This window comes from Ambystoma mexicanum, chromosome 2q (genome assembly GCF_040938575.1).
Source record: "Ambystoma mexicanum isolate Mex_15411 chromosome 2q, UKY_AmexF1_1, whole genome shotgun sequence".
Taxonomy (NCBI): domain Eukaryota; kingdom Metazoa; phylum Chordata; class Amphibia; order Caudata; family Ambystomatidae; genus Ambystoma; species Ambystoma mexicanum.
The window spans coordinates 314,307,245-314,333,596 of NC_090924.1; the positions used below are offsets into that span (position 1 = coordinate 314,307,245).

The following is a 26,352-nucleotide window of genomic DNA, read 5'->3' on the forward strand; positions in this document are numbered from 1 at the left end:
AGCGGCTCACAGATGGGGCAACAAAGGCTCCCTGGGCCCCCTAACCCTGATATGGAACAACCCTGAGTTCACCCCCGGGACATCTCTGGAGGGCTTTAACAAGTAGAGGGAAGGGGGACTAAACCAAGTAGCAGACTGTTTTGTCAACAGGGCCCCACTAACATTTGAATAGTGCAAAACGAAATGTCATCTTACAGAAGCTGAAAGATTCCGATACGTGCAACTTAGGCACTGGATGACACAAAGCAAAACAAGAGCACAGGGGGGAAGGGAACTAACCGCACTAGAGCGCACCCTAACAGCATCAGCCCCCAAAGGGAAAAATCTCTCTCCTATATAGACTACTCGACAAATCCGACCCCAGCAAGAAAGAAAACAACATGCTCAAATGGGAAAGGGACCTCGGGCGAGAACTAAGGCTGGAGGATTGGGGACGCATTTGGTCCAGAATGCACAAGAGCTCTTAATGCATCACAAAAAAGGAGGGGACGGTAAAGGTGTGCTACAGGTGGTATCTAACCCCAGAAATTCTAAACAAAAGCAACCCAGCAATACCATGTCTGCTATCCAGCAGTGGTGTGCCACCAATGACCTCTGCCTTAATGCCAGTAAGACAGAGATTCTACTCATCGGCACACCCACTCCCTCCTTCCCTTGGGGTCATCTTCGACTCCACACTCTCTTTCTCTCCTCACATTTCTGAGGTCTCAAAGAAGTCACACTACCAGCTGCACCTCCTCAGAGGTATTCTTCCTTTCCTCATCCTTCCCCCAGAAGCTCACTGTCTCCAGAGCTCAGGTTCTCTCTAAACTGGACTACTGTAACAGCCTCTATCTAAATCTGCCTGCCTCTACTCTCCGCCCTCTGCAACTCATCCAGAATAGGACTGCGAGACTTGTCCTTGGCCTCAAGCCCAGGGACCGTATCTCTCCAGGACTGAAATCTCTGCAATGGCTCCCAGTGGCTGCAAGGATTAAGTTCAAAACCCTCTGCATTGTCCACAAGGCCTTCAGGGGCCTGGGGCCGAAATACCTTCAACTCTCTCTTCCTATATATCTTCCTTCTCGAGCTCTTTGCTCATCCGCCTCCAACTCCCTCAGGGTCAGCCGCTTCTCCAAGCAACGAGTTGGGGGCAGATCTCTCTCCTCGGCTGGGGCCTCCCTCTGGAACAGCCTTCCTGCCTCCCTGAAACTTGAGGAGAACCATCTCTGGTTCCGGAAGCACCTCAAAACCTTCCTCTTTGCTTCTGCTTTCTCTCCCTCTCTCCCTTGCTAAATTCCTGATTGAAACTGCATTGAATCTGCACTGGGCCACTCTCACTGTTCTCGGCCCCTGGCCCAGCCACTTGCCCCCTGCTCTGCCTCCTTGGCAACCCCTGCACTGCGGGACTGTCTCTGTGTCCCTAAAGCCCCCCTCCCAGCACTTGTCTGCACTTACCTTGCACTTGCCACCAGCTGGCCCTTATTATTTATCTTGTTATCCTACTACCCCTGTACTGCACTTTCCACTCTCCCTTTACCCTTGCACTTTCCCTTCCCCTCTTCCCATGCACTTGCGCGATCTAAATGACACCTGGCCTAGTAAGATCGTTGTCTGTCTTCCCTTTGTCCCCCCTCCCTGCCTCGTCGCGCCTTGAAACACTTGTGCATAGGCGCGTTATAAATGCCATATCATATCATATCACAATGCTGGAGAGGCTGCCCAACTACGGGTTCACTGCTACATCTGTTATGGTCATGCCCGAAGTCAACCCGATTCTGGCGAGAGGTGTTGGAACAGATCTGATTAATCACAGGTCTGACAATCCCATGGGACCCATGGATAGTTCTGCTAGGGGACACGTGCAAAGGGGTATTCCCACTGACAGGACACCAAGTGGACCAATGCACACATTTGCTCACAGCAGTTAAAATCACCTTAGCCCGGCTATGGAAACAACCTGAGGGCATTGCGCTCCCTATGTGGTGGAAGAAATGCTGAGCCACAGTAGTTCCTGAAAAAATAACTGCCACCCACATGGGAAACACGGGCAGATTCCACAGCATATGGTCACCCTTTCTAGACTACACGGAGCAATTCCCGGGAATGGTCCACCAGCCCTCGGCTCTCTGCTGGTGCACTAAATACTACCAAGTGGTAAACTCCTGAGCCATGACCACCCCACAGCCCCTGTCATCATAACAAACTTAGAGAATATCAGAAACCAATTCCGCTACAACTCACCATTGTCTCCTGCCATTAAATGCTGTAATTAACTTTATGTATGTAATATTGCCTCCATGCTGATGAACTGTCGGAACGACAATTGATGTTTCCTCTGTAATTCCCTCGATGTTTTGTTCTGTTTATGACATCATATGTTGTATTGAATGTTTGATGTAAAACCTCAATAAAACATTTTGAAGAAGAATAAACAATGGTGGACAATAACCCCACCGAATGAGCTTAAGAGCCCAGGCATCAGAATTAATTCCCTGTCACTGGAACCAATGCTCCGTCAACCGCCCACCATCCGTACGTTGTGGGAGGGGAAATCAAAGCGGCTAAGGAGGCTGGGTTGTTCCAGCTGCCGGTGCTGCTTGTTGGCCTTTAGAAGCCCCCCTGCCCTTTCAGAACATGAGAAATGCTTCTGCCCTTGCCTGGCCAGTGAGAGCTGCACTCTCCTGCTATAAGGAGGCAGGTTTGGCCGCCTGCGCAGCTAGGCCTAAAGATTTAGCAGCAATTTTGGGTTCCTTAAATTCCTCAAAGGAATCGTCTGCCTTTTGGCCAAACAGAAAATTGCCCTCGAGGGGAATGTCCAGCAATTTAACCTGGACAGTAAGATAAAAAACAGAAGTTTTTAAGTAGACCTGCCTTCTCAGCATTACTGCTGACACCATATAACGGCTCACACAGTCGGCGATGTCCAGGCCCGTTCACAGTGACTGTCTGGCCACCTCTTTCCCATCCTCGACCAGCTGTAGGAAGCCCTCGTGCATTTCAACCTCAGGGATGTACTGCGCAGCATTTTCCACTGCTGTCCAAAGATCTAAAGAATGCTTGGCAAAGCTGCTTGATACATTGGTAGCCTAGAGGGCCATACTGCCGGGAGTAAACACGTTTTTGGCCAAAGCATCAAACTTTTTAGCTTCCCTGTCGGCAGGGTAAAGTGGAAGTTGATGAAGCTGGTGTGGAAGAGACTGTAGCAGCCTGCATAACAAGCCCCTCCAGGGAAGGGTGACAGGAGAGGTATGAAGGGTTTCCTCTAGCCGGCCTATACTTCCTGGAAATGGTGGAGTCTACCGGGAGAATAGAACACAGATACTGCCACAGAGCGGTTACAGGATCAGCAATGGCAGGATTTAGAGGCTTATTGTGCTCCGTCACCAGACCCTCCTCCAAAATATCAGTGAGGCCGTACCGCTGCACTGGTGCTGCTGAGGACTGCAAGCCCCAGGTGTCAATGACCCTTTCTACCAAAGTCCTGAACTTCGATATATTATGAGTATCGTGCTGGGTCTGTTGAAATTCCAAGTCTGGAGCGGTATCGAGACCACTGGCTTAAAGGTGGCCTTGTGCCAGCTGTAACAGCTGTTTGTGGTCCTCAAAATAATCATCACCCCTGTGCCCATGTAAATGGTGTTGACATCCCCTTGGTCCTCTGCGTCATTGTCGCGGAATATACCCGACATGGTGTCAAAGAATTCGGACTGGGAATGCGGGGCTAAAGGCCTATCCACAACCGATGATGTGGATGGTTTGTCTTTCGGCCCTGAAAGGGTGGCCGCCAGCGTTGATCAGCATTGAGACGCCGTAGTATTGACATCCTTGGATGCATGGGGTTGATCCAAACTTGAGTGCCATTAAACCTCCTTCGGTGTCTGTGTCGAAGTGTTTATGGACGCCGATGGCGTCGGCACCGGAACGCGAGAAGGGTCGAAAATGCTGAGCGCCGCTCTTGGCTCCAAGGCCTGCTGCGTGGGGGGTTAACCGCACACACTGCAGCATGCTGTTTGAACATCTCGAGCCTAGAGGTCTTAAAATCCTCCCACTCTTGGCGGGTGGTAGGCCGCGCTGACGGCTTACCTTTTTCCGTCAATGAATTGGAGTACCGACGGTGGGCAGTGGCGCCTCTTCTTTCGGACAAGGACGAATGGCTCAACCAGTCGGACCGTTTTTTCTTCCGCTGATGTTCTTTCTCAGGGGTGTGTCCCTCGGTTTCGGCCTCTGAGGACCGAACCGCCGACTGTGCCAGAGATTTAGAGGGCGGCTGACCAAGAGCGAGTTTAGCTGCTCGATCGTGAAGGGATTTCGTCTGCATTTTGGTGCACGACGGACACCCTTCCGTCCTGTGACCCATGCAGAGGCACTAGAGCCACAACTCGTGAGGGTCAGTAATGGACATCTTGGTGCCACAGTCAGTACACCACTTGAAGCGTGAAACCCGAGCGACCGACATCTTGCGTTAAGGAATTTGAAAAAAAAGTTTTCCAACGCAAATGTCGAATGAGTCGAAGACTCGACCTGTGTTTCCAGGCAGCGTGTTAGCGTGTGTAAAAAAGGAACTGTGGTGTAGGGCGCAGTGATGAAGTATATATACGACACCTGACGTCATGTCCAGAGTTAACAATGGGATGCAGAGCAAGACGGATCGATGATCGACAGCCGAGTCGAGGTCTACTACGCGCCCTGCCGAAAATATTCCGAAGCAGCAGAGCTCGATGGAATATTTATCAGATGAGGAATCTGCGGGAGAATGGCAATCCATTGAAGGATTGTTTGCGGGTCCTCTCTTTGCGGACAAGTTGGGATTCAAGTCGGTTGTTTGATTTGCTGCGTGAGGAGCGTGTGCCACCAGATATGTGAAGCTTAGCCGCCAGGTACGCTGGTGTGCTACTCGTGACTGCTTTGTAGATGATGCATGCAGTCTTGAACAGTATCCTGGCTTGGATTGGAAGTCATTGTAGTTTGTGTAGCATGGAGGGTAATTTGGTCAAATTTCCTGGCTCCTTTAATAAGACGTGCTGAAGAGTGTTGGACTACTTTTAGGCGAGTCAAGTGAGCAGCTGGAACCCTGTCAGGATAGCATTTCCCACATCGATGTGCGAGAGTACAAGTGTCTGCACTATGGTCCGCAAGTCCTGCAGCGGGATGAAGGGTTTAATTTTTGGAAGGGTAGAGATTCTGAGCCAGGCTATTTGGGCCTTCTTGGCTATGTGTTTCTGGAAGAACAGGCTGCTGTCAATGGTGAAGCCTAAAGATTTTGCCGAGCCTGAGAGTTGTGGATCAAATCCTTCAAGGCGCGTATCATTGAGCCATTGTTGGACAAGTTGTTTTTTAGCGAGCGAACCTATGAGGACGAATTCAGTCATGGATGGGTTCAGTTTGAGGTAGGCAGTCGACATTCAGGACTCGATGATTGCTAGGTAATCGCGGAGAAGAAAGATGTCCTATATGCTAAAGACACTCATGTACAAGTTTGATGTCTGTGCAACAAATACTTCAATAGCATATCAAACCTAATACATAAAGGTTTACCCATATGTAATGGACATACCGTGTATTTATCATACATAATGTCACATCATATGCCTCTCATGCATTCAAATATCCGTTTAAAACAGGAAATACAATTGTAGGGCTTACAGCAGTTATATATCTGGTGTTATGGACCAACCATTTAACATAATTACATGTAGTTTTGCACGTCCCACATTATCATCCCTTCTATTTGGCATTACAATGCTCTGTTTGATGGTAGCCCACCCTTGCATCTCTCTAAGCCATATTGCTAGTGCAACAGCACTGGTGGACTGCCAGCACCTAGCAATCATGCACTTAGCAAGAATGCAATCAACTGTAGCTGTACAACCTTGTGCACCTGTTTATCACATTGAGGTCCTAGAATAAGTACTAATAAACACCTCTGCATGCCCAGGTTCACACTACCCAATGCTTTTCCAATGTAGTCACCACTTCGGAACAAAAGTATTTCAGGGCAGGTCCAAATCATGTGATAGCTAATAGCCAGTCATGAAAAGTCGCTTGCCAACTAAATTCTACACATACACACAGCACAGCATTTCTTACTCGCCAATGGCTAGTGATGAGTGCATATTTTGTGCCCCGACATTTGCATGACATTTAATGCAAGTGGTGGGATACGCCATGTCCATTTTGTGTCTCATGATAGGGGTGACATATGTTCTATGTAGGAAATTATGCTGTAATTATTTAATCCTCACATTGTGGCATATGTTTGTTACTTATAGGCACATCGTAACCCATTCCTTGTCGAAAATGACAGTGCAATATTTAATTTGTACTTTTTCTTACACAAGTTTTGGGCGTGCTCCTTCAGCATATTTGGCCCCGTAAATAGCAGAATCTGTGTGGGGTCTTGCGCCTATTTCTAATAAAGTGTCATCTAAAAGATTCTTTGGGTTCAATGGGGAAACTCGCCCAACAATCTAGTGCTGCTTTCGTCATACTCATAAAGGGCAAAATGTCATACACCAAAATGTTCCATCATTTCAGTGAAGCTATGGAACCCACCATCTATCTATCACAGGAAAATCTGTTTGTTCCTTATACAATTACACAAAGTTCCACCAATCTGCTTCAAATTTTGCATAGTTACCTACGAGGACCCTCTGGATGTCACTGGCTACATCACATGTGGGCACCCCACCCCGTTCCCTGTTCCCCGGATGTCAGCCCCTGCACACGAGACACCATTCTTAGCATCTCGATGCGACAACCAAAACTTGAGGTCACATACATTTCAAGGCCCTAGAACGCACAGTTTCTGAGATATTTGCACCGCAATGCATGCAATCAGCAAAACATCAATGTGGTCGTAGAAGGACCAGACAAAACTCATTTTAAGTATAGGCCTTCTCGGACTACACCACCCCCCCCATACCCTTCCAGACTCTGGAACCTCCTCCCTGTCAATACAATACTTGCCACATCACTTCTAAATTTTAAGATGTTCAAGAACCTCTTCTTCAAGGAATGGCTCCTTCCTAACAACTAGGTCCACATGCCGTCCACTCCCCACCTAACCTGAGACTGGGCAATCTGCTCCCCCTCTGTTGATGGTTGCTTGTTGATTCCTTGCTGCCATATTGTCCTCCCTTGACCTCAGCCACTGTTAGATCCCTGCTCACCTATATCTCTGCTTCCGTCACTGTGGACTTCCCCCATTGAATTGCAAAGTGCTCCATAGCTTCCTGAAGCTAGGTCCAATAAATAGCCTAATAATATGTGACAAGGTCTGGGTCTTGACCCTGTCAGGTGGGCAGGCAGGGGGGGCAGGAAGCCCTCTCAATCTGGGGTAGGTGGCATACCAGGGCGAATAACAGAGCCAGTCCTACCCCAGGAGTGGGGTGAGGGAGTTGGGCGAGCCGCAATCCCTGAACCCCCTGAAAGTGCCCGGCATACCTGTACGCTGGTTCCCACTGTCTGTCGCATCATGCCTTCAAAGTTCCCAGGACCGTTGGAACAGGCTACTGGCAAGTGCTATTGGATATGGAGGCAAAGAAGAAAACAGCTTTTTCTACCCCGCTGTTGGTTCTGCACGCGTTCAGCATGTCTTCCTCCTACTCTCTGGTCTGGGCGTCGGTCTCGGCATGTTTTATGCACCACATGGTCCACCTTGGAGAGGCCACGCGATCGCTGACTTCTTCCTGCTTCTGCAGCGAGTCGGGTTTACACTGGCTCGCGAAATTCCTTTCGGCCTCTTCTTCAGCGACCGACTGTCTCTTGATGCTTGGGGCAGCATTGGTTTGAATTTCCTGGGCCCTGCAGGATGGAAGCCAGCTTCCCTCACTACTCTTCCTGCTCACGGACACCTCTAGTTCCTCCTTGGTCTTTACGTTATACTGCTAGGCCAGCCCGAGCGTAGCGTCAATGTTTGTTGTCAAAGTATTTGTAGTTATCTTCATGCCTCCTAGAGGCCACTGCGTCGCACTACCTGGGAATCCTTGCTACTGTTGTTCTGTTTTTTTTTTTTGGTTCATCTTCGTCTCCGTCTGATCTGGTCTTACAGATGCGACAGTAGACACTTCACAATAACATACAGTAGTAGTTTCAGTTTGGGAGGGAGAAGAATTCAATAGGCCCATGGCTTCTGGGAATAAGGGGTTAGTGGGTAGGGAGGTATTTTACGGGACAGGAGTCTTTATCCCCATGAAGGGAGTCTCTCTCTGTGAGGTCCTCCTGCTTTTTACCACCCCTAGGGAGGCGGGCAGGGACAATTGGCTAGCAGCCTAACCTCCCTGGCCTCATAGGGAAGGGCTCCCCTGTGGGGAGAAGTGACAAGAACCTGTGAATTGTCACATACCCTCCTTCCCCTAACGATTTCGGCTTCCCAATTTAAAGTTAATGCTGGGACTTCATCAACATAATTTTTATGATGAGCATTTCCTGGGATTTTTCCCCAGTCCCAAACAGGTGTGTCCCTGATAAACCCCTCTTCTTTCCAGCTGTTTAAAGGAGAATACTTGGACTGAGCTTTATTGAGCTTGACAATTAAACCATTAAAGTAAGGGAAATCAGTACCAATTATAACTTCCTCAGGAAGTCCAGGGACCACAGCAGAATTAATTATTATTTTTTAATCCTGAAAGGGTAACTGGGGTTCTAGGGTATGCCTCTTGATCTCCATGAACACACGTCATTCTTACTGGCTTCCCCATTTGTAATTCCTCAAGGTATAAGAGGTTCGATCTTATAGTCGTCTATTTACTTCCTGAGTCTACGAATGCAGAAGCTTGTACCCCATTCATTTCTGTTTGTTCATGAGACTTAACAGGGGTTGGAACACCCAAATAACTGCTCATGGTTTCTATTTCTTCTTCCCCTTGGTACTCTGGTTTTTCCCCAGGTATCAGCTGCCATCCACCCTATTTCCATAGGTTTCACCCGCTAATTTAGAGGGCAGAGTCTTGCTAGGTGTCCTTGTACTCCGCATGAGAAACAAGATATTGTATGACCAGGAGTGACCCTGACCGCTTTGGGTTTTATTACTGTAGTTTCTCTAAAAGAGGGATGTTTCTTTTCTTCTCTTTTTCCCTTTTCCTTGACCCCGGTATATTAACCTTAACTGTTTTTTCTGGTAAGATGTTTTTGGGGCTCTTTTTTATTTCTCTCCAGCTCCCTTCTCCTCTATGTAGGGCCCTTATCTGTTTAGAGGCTTCAGCGTAAACCTGTGCGATTTCTATAGCAGTGTTAATAGTTGGTTTACTTAGATGTATTTGCAAATATGGGGTAGACTATTAGTTAACTGTTTAAGAGCCAGGACCTTCATTATCTCTGGCAATGTTTTCCTTCCCATCCATTGGGATAATGTATTTTGTATTCTAGCACCTAGTCCTTACAGGGTTTCAGTAGAGCCGAAACGAATTTCAAGGAACTTCTGGTGAAAAATGTTCTCAGTTTGTCCTACTCTTTTTAACAACCCTTGCTTAAAGGAATGGTTTGGTAATTTTTTTTTATTGCCCCTACGGCTCGGCCATGTATTTTTAAGCCTAAGTCACTCGATTTTAGAAACATTTCCTATGGACCTTACCTGAGTTTTCGTCCATTAAACGCACGTGAAAACAGGCATCAGGGAGCTGCCATTTTGTGATAATCCTATCACTTGCCGCATCGCCCTGGCTGACCTGCTTTTGCGGCACTAAATCATATCCCCCGCCCCTGAGCCTGACATTATCAAAACATTCATATTCCCCGCCTCTCTCCGTGACATTTCTGTGCTGCGTAGGCAAACGCGCCCAGTCGTCTTCTACGAGACTTCACACAGAACCCGGAAACCAACACAGATGAACTCACAACACAGCACGCCACAATTCGGAATATGAAACTGTACTTTAAAATCAAACAGCAACACGGTACATTTGGTAAAATACATTTATTTGACATTAAATGTTAATAGAATATTCAGCAATTGTCATATTAACTCGGAATGCCATTTATTTTCTTTTATCTCTATCTGCAAAAACTGTTCCGTTTTATCGTGAGTCACGCGCTGTTCCTTTATGGTACACAGGGTGTTGGTTTTCGTTAAAAGAAGCACTTTGGTCGCACGGTGAACCGCAAGGCTGTTCCATCAAGAAGGCACTAGGCCAGCGTAAAGGTTGATATGTTGCTTCTAGCCGCTAGTACAGCGTAAGGGCATATGGGCCCTTGTCGATCGTCCCATAAGATCGTCAAAGTGGTGCAGTTGTTGACAAGAAGCTGCAGCTGGCGGTTGAAGAAGCCGTCTGGCGGGGTCTGAAACTGGTGGCAGTAGCAGTAGAGAAGGATATACCTGTTTTGAAAACATAAAAATTATAATTAGTCTCGCCAGCCGATCTTTAGTAATATTATTCATTTTATTTATTACAGCCAATCTGAAACTATTTGCTTTCAAGGATAGTGCAATGGAGTATGTTCGGCTCTAAAATCAATGCTAAAAGTAACGAAATAAATCGAGGTTAGCACACAATGAGAAACGACTGTTTGTCTACATGCGTGTGGAATGTGGACCTGCATGCCCATGTGCCCGCTACAAGGACGATCCCACAAACGTTTTCCTAGCTCTTCATTCATTCATTTATTCATGCATCCATTCATTAATTCTTCATTCCGGTATAAAAGCGTCTAAAGAGTTACTTACATTATATTTGCAATTTCCATTGTGTCTCTGCGTAATGCAGTCCATAAATCCCACTGTGCTCTTGCCAACGATTTTTCGTATACTGAACTAACATGAAACTCGGTCTAGTTTCAGAATTTTCTGCCTAATCGTCTCTTACGTTATTGCACCCCCCCTTCAAATGAAGTTCTTTCGGCATGGTCCCTGTCTCTCAAGGTCAAAAAACAATAGAACCTTATTCTGCCAGTGCGAGTTGTGGGACTCTTCAGGCTGCGAGCTGAAAATCAAAGCCGCTGACCTTCACTAGAAATGAGCATACATTCTTTCTTTGCAACATCCAGTAGTAAAGCCATCTGTGAGAACTTGAAGTTTCGAATCCATCTATGTACTGCGCCTCAATGTGCAAATGCGAACTGGCTTCTCTCCCATCTGCAACGGCTCACTTGGCGCGTTCTAAGGACCCCAATTTTGTCTTCGTTGTCTGCGAGCTTTGCAGCCCCAAAGAACCATAACTATTGAGACTTTACATTTTTTGGGGAAGGTCAGGGAAAGTATAAAGTACCCGAGCAGTTGAGTTGAAAGTGAAATTTATTGTTTGTTTGTTTTATTATTTGCAATACGCAAGCCTCCCCTCGGTTAACAGTGCGCAGCATTTACATGAGATTGCGAAAATTAGTTACATCAACAAAAATATATACATACACATGTAGACAAGGTCAGCAATATGAGGTGAATAGAGAGAGAATTCAAAGATGACACCCAGGTTGTTTGCCACCCAGGATGGTGAAGGTAGGGGTTAGGGTTAGCATACTTTGTATGTACATTGTACAATAACATTTATTTACTAAAAGACAATCGTATTACAATTATTTAAACCGGGATTTGTACTTCACGACCAGCTCTCCTTTGGGTGGACATGGCACAGTGACAATGTTTGGTGGCAATGGATCAGAGCTCTGCACAGAAACGTTCAAAATTCCATATCTGTGCTTCTCTAATACAGCAACAATAAGACTTTTGACAAAGTCGAACTCCATTTCCTCATAGACTGGTTTGATCACCCATTGCTTACTTCTTTTTGAAAAGGCCTTAGTGTAGCGAGGCATCCTTACATTACCCGTAGTCCTAGATTGTTCACGGCCGAGATTCTTGTTATGGGCCAAGACGGCAAGTAGAGTCCTATGTCTCATGCCCTGTATGCTGAAATGCAAGCGCTTTGGCCTGTACTTTAGGCACATATTGTGGAACACCTCCAAACCTCCTGTGTGACAGAATTCTGTCAGTCCCCTCAAATCTCTTGATAGAGTTTTATCGAAAACAATCTTCTCAATGGCTTTGTGTGTCGGTGAAAATGGAATCAACCACTTCTTCTTCCGTGCCTCCACTGGGGACAAAGGGCCATGTTCACATTGGTGGAAATGTAGGTTTTCTGACCAGCGGTGCACGTTGGTACAGTGGTGCATCAGTGACCGCCATTTTTCAAGTAGTATTTCCACTGACCCTTCACAAGTTTTTGAGCTCCACCAAAGATGGTTGCTGATAGACTGGGACCACTCTGAAATACTTTCCAAACATTTTTTTTTCCCTGCAGCCGAGATTTTCTTATTGATTGATTTAGCAAGATGCCATACGTCAAATTGATGTTAAATATGTGGGAACTGCTCTCTCATTGTCTTGGCAATTGAAACGTGTCTGTCCGTGGCTATGAGGTCGATGTGCATTCCCCTCGATTGTAGATATTCCACTGATTTTATAAATCCTAGTTTCTCCATGGCCACTGAGGATGTACATTGTGTTACCTGCACGACCACCAAACTCACAATTTTCTTACTATCCTTGTCCTGAAAGTGGTAGGTGCAGTACTTGGCAGAAAATCCAGGGCTTTCGCACTGTCCATCGCCGGCCAGCCTGAATCGTTTGCCCTTGAATGTACTTGCTACAGAAAATTGTTCAATTTTCCAAGCATCACTAATGGCCGGAAACAGATAATCATGTTGGTATTTGTAGTACTGTGTTTTTTAAATGAAATGGAATCCCACAAACTGAAAGAAAGACTCTAACTTTCTAAAACTGGACCCACTAAAAAGTGATGCAGCTGCACACAGTAGATTGCCCGCTGGCAGTTTCCCCAGCATCGGTTGTGCATACCATGAGAACGTATGATTTAATCTACAGGCGGCATTTATTTTGACGTTACTGCCTTTTTTTTTGACGAGTGACATGAATCAATGGCTTTCCACATACTTTCCCTCTAACGGAATGCCCACATTTCAGCATACTTATAATATTCATCAAACAACTGTCGAATACTATGTATTTGCCCTCTTTCATTAGACTGTCATCCGGCGTCAAAGTTGTTTCGGCCTGTGATGTTGAGGACATATCACCACATTTGAAAGAAATACTGCTGCTATCAAGTTCTGATGCGTCGGTGAATGCTGCTGCTGGTTCATTCTCTTTCATTTCAACATCTGCTACTTCAACATTGATGGGAGAACACAACAATGTCGACAGCTTTTTTGGTGGCAATTTTTTGGCGGGTGTAGATTGTGTGAATTGATCTGCGACTACTTCAGAGCTATCTTCAATACATCCGGTATCCTGTTGTTGTGGTGGTGCGGTCGCACTGTACCAATGGTCCAATACAACTTTGCTGGATTCTCCGGACACATTCATTTCATGTTCTGGCCATTGGACATGGGCATCTCAAGTCTCAACACGCGGCGTCTGAATTAATAGTTCCTCCATAGAGTAAATGGTCTGGCAAGCAACATCTCTCATTCGCTTCACTGTCTGTGCATGTACAGTTCGGACACCCAAGGGTAACTAGAGGATAGATTGGAAAAGGGATGTTCAGTTTAAACACAAGATAAAGTATAGTACAACTGACTGGAAAAAAACATAAAATAGTCCCCAGCACAACATTTTTTCTAAAGTTATGAACTGTTTGTAACTAACCTTATTTTTGTTTCTTTTCTTTGCAACTTTTTTGACTCGACCTCCAACATCTGCACGCTGTTGCTCCGATTCGTATCCGCATGTCTCCCCTTCCTCTTGCGCTGCAACGACTATATTTTCTGTATCCGCATAGACAGCACGGAATGAGGCTCCATCGACTCCCTGAAACATAGTATTTTCGTTACTGTGTATCAAAATATTGTTAGCATAAAACACACGTGAGGATGAACACACAGGTACATATCAATAGCCAAACACGATTTAAACATTGTGTGGAACAATCAAACAACAAGTATTCGAGCTCTGATGACCTAGTTCGATGGAGTTGTCAGTATCCATACCTCTGGCTCTGCATGGACTGCCACAAATAATTGTATTGAAGAGGAGGCATCAGCAACTCCCTGAAACACAGTACTTGCATTAGTATGGTTTTCAATGTTGTAAACATAACACACACTTGGGGTCGACGGCACAGGTACATATAAAGAGATAACCACAAATGTTGTACTGTCTAAAAGAATCAAGGAATATTTAAATATGATCAGATTTAATCGACTTATTTCTCCGATTTCTTCACATCTGCATCATCTAAATGGGATCTTGTGATTGTAGTGGAAGCTCCATCGTCTCACTGAAACACAGTACTTCCGTTAATAGGGAAGAAAGTATAGCAAATGGAATCACGTTATATGATCACGCTCGATGGAGCTGTCAGTATCCATACCTCGTGCTGCTGAAGAATATCTATGGATGTTGTAAATGTGGTGCGCACTTCCGAAAGCTGTTGCGCTGATTCGTATCCGCATGGTCCCGCTTCCCTTGGAATTACTTGAATGTCAGGCTCCGCATGGGTTGACGCTTCAATAACTGCCTGAAACATAGTATTTGCATTAGTAAGGATTACAATATTGAAAACACAACCCACACTTGGGGTCGACCGCACAGGTACATATCAATGGCTAACCACAAATGAAACATGGTGTAGAATAATCAAACGACAAGTGTTCCAGTCCTGATGATCACGGTCGATGGAGCTGTCAGAATCCATACCTTGTGCTGCTGAAGAACATCTAGGGCTGTTGTCAATGTGGTGGACGCTTCAGCATCTCCCTGATAGACAGTACTTGCATTAGTATGGATAACACTAATTATAACTGAAAACAAACACCAGGGGATGACAACTAAGGTGTATATCAATTGGAAAGCACTAACCAAACAATTGGTAAAATAATCACACGATACATAAAAACTATTGCTTGATATGCATAAAGCAAGTCTGTAGCGGAATAGCCAAGTATGATTACCTGATACGCGCTAGAAGTGGTTGATAACTGCGGGCACGTCACGGATGTAGAATGTTCTTGGTTCAGATTCAGTGGATAGTCAAGCAGTTGTAAAGGTAAAATATTGTTTGATAATGAAATGCAAATATTAAAAAATTGCCATGTAAACCGACAGAATACTTGAGAATAATGCTATTGAAAATGCGCAATATAGTACAGTTCCCTGTGCCCATAAATATATTTCCTTTGGGGGTTATAAAATCGAAAAATAATTTATTGATAAATGTCATTATTCAAAAAGCTATACACTCATATCAATATTGAAAGTATTACAAGGGAGTATTACAAGGGACACAACACCTAAAATATCAATTAATCCATTCGGCTACCTACACATTACCGCAAGGCCTAAAGCTAAATCCGGACACTTGACTCACCAGTGGCGGAATGTGGACGAATAGAGTTGGAATAGCGCTTGCGAGCAATTTTCGTGTCGTTCGCCGTTTATTCTTCTTTGTTACCGAAGATATGGCGTCCATGTTCGAGGAAAAGTACCGGCTGCAGATGCGGTATCGATCACCCCTCTTGTCCTCTAAGACTTGTAGGACTCTACTTTCCAGCTCATCCAGTGGATATCCGCAATGTCTGACCCATTCTCTTATTCGATCAACAGTTTTCGGGAATACATGCATTGTAGTGCCTTCAGATTTAGCATGGGTCTTCGAAGGGCAACCGCTAAACGAACAGGCAGGCATTGTTGAAAATTCTGAAAAGTAAATATCAAGATTATTTTAAAACCTTGATGAATAAAAATGTCATAAAAAAGTAAATGAACCATACCATGCTCAATGCAAGGTTTGTTTTGGTCGCCGGAACTATACTAGTTCATCATGTGCGGCTTAGTATTTGCATAAGTTACAGAAATCTTTTAAATGATGTGACTAAACTCTGAACACGTGACTCGTCCCTTGGATGTTCTGTCTTGCACGAAAAGGAAACATGCTTACATTGTAGACTGGAAGCCCAAAGGATGCAATTCGTTGACATAGATGAAAATAAATAGATCTATTGATAGCATAACAATTGAAACTCAAGTCAATAGCAATGAGACCAATGACCATAGCTCTATTGGGTACTGTAATCGCAAATAGATAGAATTGTAAAAATGACTGAAATATGACTAGGATACATGGCCTTACCTTGACCAACAAACAGTTGGATTCAGCAGGCCGAGCAGTATGTTGCAGGAGAACAGGTAGATGGCCACAGGTAGCACACTGACAAGTTTCCTCGAGGCGGACACAGATAGCATGACGACGAGCAGATTAGCATAGATCTCAGTGCTTCTCAGGTAGAAGGTTCAGGAGTTGACTTGCAAAGCACAAAGGTGTTCTCATGAGACATATCAAGTGGTTTATAAAGTATTAGAAACAGGGATGTGTTTGTGAATGAATGACTTGTGTATGTCGTGGTATTATGTGGTTTGCAAGGGGGCGGCCTACCTCAGGGGAGGCCTGCCTGGAGACACAGGGTCTGAGGAGGCCATGTGAGCGATGGCCCCTGGGCGTGGGATACCTTTTGAAGTGTACATGCTGTTTGGCACCTTGGCCGTTTGCGCCCGTGACAGCCCCCCATGCCAGCGCTCATCCCTGGGTGCGAACCGCCGATGATTGGGGGGGGGGGTGGATGGATAGGCCTGGGGCGTGCAGATAAGGCACAGGAAGACTGCTGAATGGAGACACACTTATGTGGATTGCAGGGGGGCGGCCTGCCTCAGGGGAGGCCTGCCTGGAGATACGGGGTCTGAGGAGGCCATGTGAGCGATGGCCACTGGATGTGGGGTACCTTTTGAAGTGTACATGCTGTTTGGCACCTTGGCCATTTGCGCCCGTGACAGCACCTCATGCCAGCGCTCATCCCCCGGGTGCGAACCGCCTTTGATAGAGGGGGGTGGGATGGATGGGCCGGTGGGCGTGCAGGCAAGTGTGTGGGAGCGAGGGGCCACCAGGCCCCTCTCATCCTTTACTTCTCAGTAGAAACTCGGACCAAGTGCCTCCAGTAGTGGGTTCACCCCTTGCCCTTATGTGATGTTAACTTTGGTTGACATTCGCGTAGATGGGACCACTGAGCAGGACACGGGGCATCCATTTTTGTACCCCCTTCCCAATCCATCTTGGGGACCAGGCCTCACTGCACAGAGCACATGGCCCCCACCCTCGTTCCCACTCTGACTGGAAAACTCCAGAGGTATTTGCAACAGCTAATAAATGTAACACATCACTCTTCCTCTGAGATCACTGTCCTGCATGTGAACCAGCCTGAACTAAGCACATAGCTCGTTCATCTCCACAAACGTGTCTCGTCAATACCTGCATGAATTATTGAGAATACATTATGTTAGCTTAGATAGTGACCACCCTGCTTCACAGCGACCTGACCTTCACCCATTCGGAGCACAGATGTCTGACGTCCATCCTTGAATGGAGACACACTTGATTCATTTATTAAAAAATGGAAACAACCGTTGTTAAAATATATGTGGTGTTTTATTTTGTATTTTATTTTGATGACACAAAAATACAAGACTTTACACATTGTACAGGTCAGGTTGCAGCACAGTGAGAGAAAATCCCCGGTACTGACCGCTGTCACTCGGAAACGTTTCTCTCATGGCACGAACGGCACAGGCGGGTATTACTCTTCGAACGCGCTGTCCAAGCCTCCCGTGAAGCCACCATGTAAAGGAACGATAAGCCACCAGCCTGTATCACCTGTGAAAAGGAATGAAACAAACTGTTTTTAAATGACCAAGATAAGTTTAATAAACGTTTGTTGTCAATGACAATTCTTGTAATTAATGGCATTCTGCTTGGACAAATGCGATCTAGACACTGCATACTATTGAACGACTTTCATGCGTTACAATGATATGTATATGTAATTTTGGATATAGTAGAAGACCATGAAATAGGAGTGGCATGACAAGCAGAGTATACTTACTCGTTACTCGGATTACGAGGACGAACAGTTGCGCGAAGTTCGTGCATAAGCACAATCATTATCCTCAACACGGACCATGTGAGGCAGGCTGCCTTGAAGTCTGGCAGCTCGGTGATGCATTGCGGTCGTGGCTCGCCTTCCGAAATGTAGGCCACGCATCCTGAGTTTTCACAGCAGCAGCAGTTCTCATCCTCGGTTGGCATTAGCTTGCACCGATTGCATGTGCACTAGGTGGAAACACCGTCCATGCGACTAGGTCCAGGCTCTTCAGCTGTTGAATCGTCCTCCCAACTGCCGTCCGAAGACCCATCGTTTTCGCGTGTTTCCCTTTCCAGTAGTTCCTCCACGGTATACTCTGGCTTTTACATGTAGGGCATTATTGTAGCCATTGTGTGTTAAAATAATTTATAGCGGTGGTACTGGTATCTGTTCACACAGGCTACAAGCAACAAAGGTAGCTGACCAGAGCACAGAAACGAGTTACAGAATACTCAAAGTAACACAGAGAGAAGAATGGAATCGAAAATCTGCTGCTGTGTGTTGTGAAACGGTCTGTTTATCCTTATTGAGGAAAGAGGCGTCCTGCCATTTCCATGGCGACACGTCATTAGCTGAAGCGCAGCGAATGTTGACACGAGACGTGCTTTGGCGTTGTGAAATGGGCGGTACGCGTCTGCTGATGACAGGCTCAGGGGCGGGGGATATGATTTAGTGCCGCAAAAGCAGGTCAGCCAGGGCGATGGGGGAAATGATAGGATTATCACAAAATGGCAGCTCCCTGATGCCTGTTTTCGCGTGCGTTTAATGGACGAAAACTCGGGTAAGGTCCATAGGAAATTTTTCTAAAATCGAGCGGCTTAGGCTTAAAAACACATGGCCGACCCGTAGGGGCAATAACATTTTTTTACCGAACCATTCCTTTAATATCATCAATAGAAGTGCCACCCAATGGATTTAGGATTTGATAGGAGGCTTGTAGTTCAGCTCTTAGTAGGGGGCGAGGTTGCAGGTCTACATTTCTTCAGTCCATCCAAACTGTAGGGCAAGCCTTTCAAAATGAAATTTTTTTTAGGTCTTTCCCGTCCCGATAAGGCTGGAGGATGCCATGTGGGAGAATTGGTCGATGTTGGTTGGATGCTATTCTTTCCAGCCCTTCATGAAACCTTTGGTTTGCCTGTTTTTGGTGGTTCACCAGGCGTTCCAGTAAGGCCTCTATTTATTTATTTATTTATTTGATTGTATTTGTTTATTTATTGTTTGCTTGTTAGGCTTGTTTGCACAGCAAGTAAATTCTGTTTCCATGTGCCCAAAGGACAACAGTGAGGGACATGGGGATGAGAAACATAAAAATACATACAACATATCAAATACAGTGGGGGACGAACCGACTATGCCTTGTGAGTGTTCATAACGTGCAAGTGCAGGATGGAGGGGGAATGGGGCGGGTACTGGGGGGCTCGTGGGTGAGAAACAGGTGAAGTACGATGTCAATGTCTCTATGGGATTCATCTTGCCTATTTTTGGTCAGTCTTTAAAGGATTCCTATGGGTTTTCACCATTATCCGAATCACTAGGCAAGGATTACGTGAACCGAGTACTTGGAGGAGATGTTACTGAGGACCTTATTAAAATCGTTTTTATCCCCAAGGTTCCTAGTGGAGGTAACTGATCATGGGGTCTGGCCATACAGTTGGCCTGGAGGCTTTAGCACTCAAATTGCTAAATATAAGGGGTCCTCAATTTATTTCAGTTGGGCGAATACCCCTTCTGACACCATGTGGAGGCTGACAGGGTGGTATATTTTTGCCAATAGACTTTTATTCAAATAAAGAAAAGAACCTACCTCTCCCTAGTTCTGGAGGGGTTTTCTCTACCTCAACATCGAATAACGTGGGTGTTTGTCAAGATGTAAGTCAAAAGAAACCAATATACCGTCCTCTGTCTAAAACCAATTACTCTATCCATAACACTAACAAATACACCAAGAAGAAAAAGGGTTGAAAGAACATCTGATCCAAGCCACCAGAATAATGGCGCCCTTCTCCTGATGAAACAATTCAGTCTTAGGCTGACTTAACAGCAGTCTCTTTTATTAAGGTCTGATTTACCAAATATAACTAGACTAGGAGGATGACTCCCTTCCCCATGTCTATCTGGAAGGGTTTTGGTGACTGCTTCTTAATAGTCCTTCTTATCAAAGTCACTGGGAGAATAGCTACCTTCTCCCAGAGAAACAATCCAATATTTGGCTAACTTAACAGCAGTCTCTTGAAATACGGTCTGATTTAGCAAATACGTTTAGACCAGGAAAATTACTCCCTTTTCCTGCTATATCTGGAATAGTTTTTGGAGGCTATCCCTGGATAGTCCTTTGCACAAGTCTTCCGAAGTCTCTTCACTTCCTCCCAAGGAGTTGTGAACAACAGGGTTAAGGCTTTATCCACTCTTCCTATTGCTGATACTTTGGCAGGATGTCTTCTATCTTGACTATTGGGGAGATAACTCCCTGACAGATCTTGGTCCTTTTGGTATCTTTCACATGTGATGGGTTTCCCACTATGGCGAGGGAGTTCACTCAGAAATACTAGACTTTTGATTCTCTGTGTATCACTACTGTGACGAGGGAGATCACTCCGGAGGAATACTTGACTCTTGGTTCTTTGGGTATCACTACTGTGACAAGAGAGATCACTCCCGAGGAATACTTGACTCTTTGGGCTCCCTAGATCTCACCGGCTTTCCTGCAACTCCCATTACCTGTATCTTCATCAGGGAGTACTACTGGTTCTTCCCGGGGTCTCAGGTCGCTCTTGGTTCTGCACATGCTGAGCGAGTCTTCCTGCTTTTCTCCTCTCTCGTCTGTGTGACTTTGCAGAGCTGTTGCTGCAGTGGTCTTGGCGTGTTTTATGGGCCACACGGTCCACCTCAGAGAGTCCACACCACTGTTGGATTCTTCCTGCTCCTGCAGCAAATCGGGTTCCCAGGCTGAAAACAAGCAAATGTTGACTTTCTGTCCAGATATTCACAAGCAGCTAGTCAGGGAGGGGGAGAGGGATATGTAGAAGGGGTGGAGGAATGTGACAGGGTCAGGGACGTGGCCCTGCCAGTGGGGACAGAGACACCCTCCCAACCTGGGGTAGGAGGCCTACCAAGGAGCATGCCAGAACCAATCCTAAATCAAAAGCGGGGTGAGGAAGATGGAGGCTCCCTTGTCCCTCAACCCCCAAAATGTGCCTGGTAATCCTGGAACCGCTGTCTGTCGCACCATCTGTTCCAGCCGTTTCTCTCAGCAGTGTTCTTTTTTGTTGCTTGCATAACGACCGGCTCCAAAATTCAGTACATCAATAGCAGGGAACTCTTTGAGCGGAAGCATTGATTACAAACTTGAGTTTCTCTTCTCCAGTCATATCCAGACTACCTGCAAGGACACAGACTTCCCAGGGCAGCAGGAAGCCGAAGTGAATTGCCAACATAAACTCAACCCGGCAGAGGAACCCCCACGAACCAATAAGAGCAGAAACATGGCAGGGCCAAGAGGGGTGTTAGACAGCATCGGCAACTGTAACCTGGCCCCGGGGAAAACCAAGAAAGAGATTGGCTCAAGTGGTCAGGTGCAAATAAGGAGAAATGGGAAGCAATTAAGAAGCAAACACTGGGTATAAAAGACTTACACTCCCAACAATGAGTGAGTGGTGTTTGGGTGAGCTCAGGAGAAGAGGTGGTGGACTGTGAGACCAGGAGGAAGACAGAGGTTGGAGAGGAGTGCAGAATGCTTGTAGAATATGTAAAAGAGTGTAGGTAAGGTTTTGTGTGTGGAAGAGAGGTACCAGGTATGAGAGAGTGGAGTGGTGATGTGAGTGCTAGAACAGGTGATAGAAGTGAGAGATGGGGGAAATAGGAGAGAGTGAGAGTAGAGGGTGATTACAAAGTAAGAGAGAGAAAGTGAGTAAAAAAAAGTGGAAGCAAGGGTGAACGAAAAGGGACCCTCTACACGTGTATGGGGGATTGGAGAATAGGGGGAGCAGTAGAAGGAAGAGAGGGAGCAAGGAGGAGCGTGAGGAACATCGGAGGGATAGAGAGAGAGTGAAAGAGGGTAGGGAGAAGAGTGAGAAAATCATAGGGAGTTGCAGGGGCGAGAGAAGAAGCGAGTACAAGGGAGATAGAAAGGGGAGTAGAGCAATGAGAGAGTGGGAGTAAAGGAGAGAATAGGATGGTGTGGGGAGAGAGGAGAAAAGGCAAGAGTAGGTAGAAGAGTAGGGGAGCGAAGGGAAAAAATACAAAGAGGAGAGAGAGAAAGAAAGAGAGAAACAGTATGAGAGAGAGAGAGAGAGAGAGAGAGAGAGAGAGAGAGCTTAACCATTATTGTTGCAGGGATCATTACATTAGTAATATCTGCAGCTAGTAAGATAGAGATAGAGACAGCTACAGCTTTTAGGCCCTCATTCGAAGTGCACGTTTGAAACAGACATTTCTATCTCTAGCCGTTATGTATGACCAAATGCGGAGTAGGGTAGCCTGGGCTAGGCTGGATGGAGCACACAGAGGTTGAGGAGTGGACCATTCTTAATTCTTAAAACTACTTTCTTGATACTTGGGTTTATTGATGCCATCTGTGACAAATAACAACGCTCCAATGAAGGGCCCATTGTGCCTTCAGTATTATGCCCTCACAGTCCTTAGGTTCCTACATGGCATATTTTGACATGGTGATGAACTTAGTAAAAAAATAACCAATACACAAATAAATGGCAATCCTTCCTCGTCTTTCTCACACTGCAGGAAGCAAACAATGACATGACTGAGACAATGACAACGAGAGAAGCTGAGGGGAAATAGACTGAACAACCTCAATCTTCACAAGCAATCACTGCTAACCAGCAATGATCTGGCAGATTACCTCAAAGCAATAAAAACAGCTTCAAAAAGGTTACAATATGATGGAAAACTGCTGAAAGTCAGGGGCAAGTATCCCGGGATCCAAACTTCACAGAGCGGAAAAAGGTCTGCTTTTTACTGCCAGTAGTGTGCATGCTGGAAGATGACAGAAGCCTGATGCTTTGGGGTGACAGAGTCTCTTTGCAGGTTTTGTTCATTTAAATGGCTTTGAAATTATGTTGTTGGACAATATCTATTGTTATTTAATGAAGTTTATTAAACAAGAGTTTTCGTCTCGCACAAAGGCGATATTAAATGCTTCGAATATCAATGAAGAATCTAAGATGAAGAACAATAATGTGCTCTTGCCTTTTGAATAAGAAACTTCAGATTGATGCATCAGCCCTGATGTCAATACTTCCCTTGCCTTTAAAATAGCACTTACTTGGTGTAAAGGAAAGCAGTTTTGCTTAAATTATTTAATGTGTAAAGCACTACATGAAGAAATAAGACCTCCCCTGATATCTATTAGGAATCTGCACCTCCAGCTCGGCACCAAAAGACCCTGCACACACAATCAGCCCACACCACCAGCTTCAGCGCCAACTTCCATCCAATTCAGAAACAAGCTCCTACGTTTACACACCTGGCCCCCTACCCCAGCCCCCAATGAACCCAAAACATTGCATTCACTCACCCCCAGCGGCCTCCCCCAACAAGCCACTCAAATGTGCCCTGATCAATGACAGATCAGTCCCTGCGCATGCCCCCGAGATCCACAACCCCCTCACCTCCAATGATCTCGACTTGCTTGCCATATGCAAGACTTGGCTCCACCCTGCAGCAGGCCCTGCTCTTTCCATTGTTATCCCCCCAGGATAAGCCATCATGCGCATTGACAGAACCCACAGCAGAGTCGCTCTTTATCTACAAAAACACCATCACCATCAGGGCCACCAACTCCAGCCCAATCCCAAACTGCAAAATGCTGTCCACCAAACTCACTGTATCACCCACCAACACGCTCAATCTCCATCTCATCTACCGCCCACCAGGCCCCATCGCCTCCTTCAAGGAAAGACCCCATGTTTATCATCAACCCCACCATCAAGCCCAGCTCAAAAATCCTAATCCTGGGAGACCTCAATCTTGTCCTCAATCACCCCATAGACCCACACGCAAAAAGCCTAGCCACTACCCTCATTCACATCGGTTGTGCCCAGCAAACCACTTAACCTACCCACATCCATCGCCGCACCCTCGATTGGAATGTGTCTGGCCTCACCACCACTACCTGACCATGGTCTGATCACCAAACCATCACATTCGAACTCCCATCAACAAGAGGCCCAGCCCCCATCACCTAAAGAAACCTGAAGCCTTAGCCCGCTGCACGAAAAACCTTAACAAGGACCGCCTCACTGCCCTCCTCTCAGCCCTCATAATCCCGTCCAACACGGACAAGAACCCAGAGTCCCTTGTCAAATTGTACAAGAACATCGTTGCTCCAGCTGCCGACACTCTAGCCCCGCTTAAAAAGCGCAAAGCCAAACAAGCATTAAAAAATAATGCCTGGTTCACCCCAGAGCCCCTTGCCTTCCACGCCAATAAACATGCCGCAGAATCGGCGTGGAGAAAAGACCCTTTCTCTATTTCTAAAGCCCTGTATACCTCCCTAGCCAAAGAGTACACAAGAGCGATTCACACCACCAAAGCCTGCACCTACAATATCAGAATAAACAACGCAAAATCCAACACCCACAAACTCTTCACAATCCTACGCGAACTCGAGTCGCCAGTCTCCCCTCCCTCAGTCCTCAACATAGACAACACCTGGCGCACCAAGGTACAAGAAGCCCTCACAGGGAAAATTGCCTGCCTCCATGCAAAAATCTGCACTAAGCTACTGCTCATCTTTGCCAAATCACCACCAGCTACCTCCTCACCCCCACTCTTCCTACCATATGACCCATCCCCCAATTTGACTTTCGCCCGTTACCAGAACCCTAAATCACTAACATAATCAAAGGCCTCAAACCCTACCGATGCAAACGAGATGCCTGTCCGGCCCCTATCATCACCACATCTATCATCAATTCCTCCTTCGCAACAAATACTGTGCTAACTGTCCTGAAGGAAGCCTGGATCTCCTGTCTCAAATAGAAAACCTCCCTTGACCCCTCAATCCCCACGAACTACCGCCCCATCACCACCGTACCCGTCATCCTTAAAATCCTCAACCGCGCAGCATATATACAGATCCAACAACACCTCGAGGACAACCACATCCTGGGCATCCACCAATAAGGATTCTGTCCAAGGCACGGAAACAAATCCGCCTTACTGGACCTAAGAAAACAGCTAGACAATATCAAAGACTCAGGCAAACTCGCCCTGCTGCTCATGCTGGACCTATCAGCAGCATTTAACCTTGTTGACCACCAAACACTTTGCAACCACAACAGCTAACTTCTCCCCAGCAGCAACAGACTGGATCATATCCTTTCTAGCAGACAGATCCTCCCATGTCTTTTTGGACGACCATGCTACCCCACTAGCACTAGTAACCTGTGGAATCCCACAAGGGTCCTGCATCTCCCCAACCCTGTATAACATGCATACCAAACCCCTCTTTGATCATCTAGATGCTTTCGGCATATCCTACACAAATTATGCCACTGACACCCAAACCCTCCTCCCCCTCTCTGGCTCATATCACCTTGATGCCACAACCATCAACTCAGTTTATGACATTGTCCAAAAGGGGACGGCAAACCATTAGTTATGCCTCAACGACAACAAAACGGAGATCCTCATTGTAGGCTCGCATTCTGCAGCATTGACCCAGCTTACAAAGCTTTTGACATTGACGTCAACCAGATCCAAACATCTTCTGCAGCCAAAACCCTAGGCATCACCATAGACGCCATCCTTGACCTCTCCCGCCAGGTCAACGCCATTGCTTCCTCCGCTGCCTAGACCGCAAAAATGGATTACTGTATCGCTCTCTTTGTAGGAACCTCCGAACGCAACTTGTGTAAGCTGGAATCCACCCAAAACAATGCCCTTCCGAGCAGCCCTGGGTTTGTCCAAACACGACCACATCACAAAGGCCAGGAAAGACACCCACTGGCTTCCGATCCATGAAAGGATTACATTTAAAACCCTCTCCATCGTACACAGGTGCACCACGAACACTGCCCCAGCCTACCTATCTCAACGGGTTGAGAAATACTCCCCCCCCCCTCTAAGATCCACGAATAGCCATCTTCTCAGAGTGCCCAACTTCACCAGAAAGACAGCAGGAGGACAGAGCTTTCCCGTCATGGCTGCCAAGCTCTGGAACAATCTCCCCATCATTCTGAGAAAGGAACCCTCCTACTGGACCTTCAGAAAAAAACTACAAACGTGGCTTTTCGACTAAAAGATCCCCTGAGCTAACTAAGACATTCAGATACCTGTCTCCCCCACCTCCACCCCTGCTCCTCGAACCAAGACTTTTAAGACACCATGGCACCCCTCCCTCCCGTCGTGTTTTCTAGTTTGTTTCTTGCATTCGCTGTACTCTGTATTTTATTTTTGTCTCAAAATGTAACTAGTGCCTAGATACCCAAG

General features: G+C 46.2%; 1 protein-coding gene across 1 annotated transcript in view; it reads right to left on the reverse strand.

The window, feature by feature from the left end:
- Positions 1-26,352, reverse strand: part of MEIOB (meiosis specific with OB-fold) — a 1,713,677-nt gene that overhangs the window by 690,889 nt on the left and 996,436 nt on the right. The window lies entirely within an intron of this gene.